General features: G+C 35.1%; 1 pseudogene; it reads left to right on the forward strand.

The window, feature by feature from the left end:
• The first annotated feature begins 875 nt into the window (after positions 1-875).
• On the forward strand, positions 876-1,682 carry LOC116643525 (annotated as a pseudogene).
• Positions 1,683-3,486: the final 1,804 nt, after the last annotated feature.

Below are 3,486 nucleotides of genomic sequence, written 5' to 3' on the forward strand. Positions count from 1 at the left end.
AATAAGAAAATAAACTAAAACTGAAAAATTTTAATACTTCCTTATTGATTGAATGTAACAATAAAATCCACTATATTGCTATATTTTCTTTATTTTTTTTTAAAGATTTTATTTATTTATTTATTTATTTATTTATTTGACAGAGAGAGACACAGTGAGAGAGGGAACACAAGCTGGGGGAGTGGGAGAGGGAGAAGCAGGCTTCCCGCCGAGCAGGGAGCCTGATGCGGGGCTCGATCCCAGGACTCTGGGATCATGACCTGAGCCGAAGTCAGACGCTTAACGACTGAGCCACCCAGGCGCCCCTATTGCTATATTTTAATGTAAAGAAATATTTTATTTAACATATAACTCTATTCATATCAAAATCATAACAAGATATTACCTCATACCTGTTAGAATGGCTATTATCATAAAGATAAGAAATAATAAATATTAGCAAAAATATGGAGAAAATGGAACGCTTGTACACCGTAGGTGGAAACGTAAATTGGTGCAGCCGCTATGGAAGGCAGTTTGGAGGTTCTTCAAAAAATTGAAAACACCATATGATCCAGCAGTTGCACTTTTGGTGTTTATCCAAAGAAAATGAAAACACTAACTCGAAAAGATATCTGCACCCCCATGTTCATTGCAGCATTATTTACAATAGCCAAAAAATGGAAGCAACCTAAATGTCTATTTGGTATATAGATATATTATTCATCCTTACAGAAGAAGGAAAGGAAATCTTACCATTTGTGACAACATGAATGGACCTCGAGGGCATTATGCTAAGTGAAATAAGTCAGACAGGGAAAGACAAGTACTGTATGATCTCATTTATAAGTGGAATCCTTAAAAAAAAAAAAAAAAGGTGCTCTCTCCTCCAGCAACCCAAGATGCTGAAAGGGAAGAAGGCAAAGGGGAAGAAGGTGACCCTGGCCCCTGCTGTCGTGAAGAAGCAGGAGGCCAAGAAGGAGGTCAATCCCCTGTTCGAGAAGAGGCCCAAGAATTTTGGCATCGGACAGGACATCCAGCCCAAAAGGGACCTCACCCACTTTGTCAAATGGCCCCGCTACATCCGGCTGCATTGGCAAAGGGCTATTCTCTATAAACGTCTAAAAGTGCCTCCCGCAATTAACCAGTTCACCCAGGCCTTGGACGGCCAGACAGCTACTCAACTGCTTAAGCTGGCCCACAAGGACAGACCAGAGACAAAGCAGGAGAAGAAGCAGAGATTGTTGGCCTGGGCCGAGAAGAAAGCTGCGGGCAAAGGGGATGTCCCCACTAAGAGGCCACCTGTCCTGCGAGTTGGGGTTAACACTGTCACCACCTTGATGGAAAACAAGAAGGCTCAGCTGGTACTGATTGCACATGATGTGGATCCCATTGAGTTGGTGGTTTTTCCTGCCTGCCCTGTGTCGTAAGATGGGGTTCCCTACAGCATTATCAAGGGGAAGGCCAGGCTGGGGCGTCTGGTCCACAGGAAGACCTGCACCACTGTCGCCTTCACACAGGTCAACTTGGAAGACAAAGGAGATCTGGCAAAGCTGGTGGAAGCCATCAGGACCAAGTATAATGACAGATACGATGAGATCCACTGCCACTGCAGAGGCAATGTCCTGGGTCCGAAGTCTGTGGCTTGCATCGCCAAGCTGGAAAAGGCAAAGGCTAAAGAACTGGCCACCAAACTGGGCTGAGTGGACGCTGTTGAATTTTCTGTACATAAAAGTAATAAAACGTTGTCTTTCAGCCAGTGTTCAAAAAAAAGGCTCATTGTTACAGAGACTAGATTGATGGTTGCCAGAGGGGCTGGGTGAGTGGTGGGAAAAATGGGTGAAAGGGGTCAAAGGGTACAAATTTCCAGTTATAAACTTAAAAAATTCATAGTACAACATGGGGACTATAGTTAATAATACTATATTTTATATTTGATAGTTGCTAAGAAGAGTAGATCTTAAAAGTTCTCATCAGGAAAAAAAAATTGTAATAACTATGATGACTCATGTTAACTAGATTTATTGTGGTTATCATTTCACAATATATACAAATATTGAATCATTATGTTGATACTTGAAATTACTATAATGTTATGTATCATTTATACCTCAATAAAAAACTATATATAGAGAGGAAGAGAGTGGCAAAGTTTTAGATTTTGAAAATCTCTGTAATATAAGATAGCTGGATTCTCACAATTATTTCTGCATTCAATCTATTTTTTTTTATAATTCAAGTATATGAAGAAAATCTGTTCTTAATATAGACAAGTAATTTGAAAAGTTAAAAGTATTCTAAAAGTATTCCTTTTCAAATAATCGTGGATATTTTTCTTTGATATAATGTCAAAATTTGACAAGTAGTAGCTTCTTAAAGGTTAATTTCAATAAGGAATCTGAAACCATATTAATGTACTTTTTGTAATTTGTTACTTTAAAATTCATTAGTCTATTTTATGCTTTGAATGGATGTTTTTCAGATGGTTTTGTAGCATCCTCCATTGATCATTTAAGGAAATATCAGTCCACAGAGTTATGTAGCTCTTCCAAATATATAAAAAATCATGTTTAAAATGAATTGTGTAGTTTACAACATAAGTAGATATAAAATATATAATGAATATTGTCCAAAGACAAGAAAGGGGAAATTAAAGTATATTTTTGTAAGGTTCTATAATTTAAGTATAGTGGTATGATATGTTTTGAAAGTGGACTGTGAGAGAAGTATTGAAAACTTTATCTATAATTATCTTTTTATCGATTTACCCTATCAGGTCTATTGATTATGGCTTTATGTAAAATATATCTATTAGGTTCATAAAAATTCTGATTATTTATCTTTTTTATAAATATCTCCCTCTGTCATTGTAACATTTTCCTCCTTATCTGTGATAATTTTTCCTGTTCTAAATTCTGTGTCTATTAATTACTATGTAATATTAATGTTACTTCTCTAGGTATCTTTTGTACAGTATTTGTATGATATATTTTCTTGGTCCATTTAGATCTAAACAATGATTTCATTTAAAAAGTAGTTTTCCTGTGGAAAACATAGTTTAATCTTTTTATAGTTCATTACAATTTCTGCCTTACACCCTGAGTTTAAACCATTTGTATATAATACACTTATCACCATGATTGAGTTTAAACTGTTCTTTGTTTTCTATTTTTGTTTTTGTTCTTTGCTTCAGCTTTTGCATTCTCTGCCTTTATTTGGATTAATGCTTTTTAGTATTCTATTTTATTCCTACTATTAGTCTAGTAATTATCTCTTTGTTTTTTCTTCTTGCCATTGTTCTAGGGTTCACAAAATGCATATTTTTTAAAGAAACATACATTTGTTAATTTCAAAGAAATATAATATAGAGACTAATAATGTCAAAATTTGATTAATAATTAGAAAAGTTATATTTATAAATCATCCCAATTTGTACTACATTAGTTTTTAGAATATTTTGTTAAGATACCTTATATTATTACTTACCCTAGGAAGTTATTGAAGCCT

Source organism: Phoca vitulina, unplaced genomic scaffold (genome assembly GCF_004348235.1).
Source record: "Phoca vitulina isolate PV1807 unplaced genomic scaffold, GSC_HSeal_1.0 scaffold26, whole genome shotgun sequence".
NCBI lineage: Eukaryota > Metazoa > Chordata > Mammalia > Carnivora > Phocidae > Phoca > Phoca vitulina.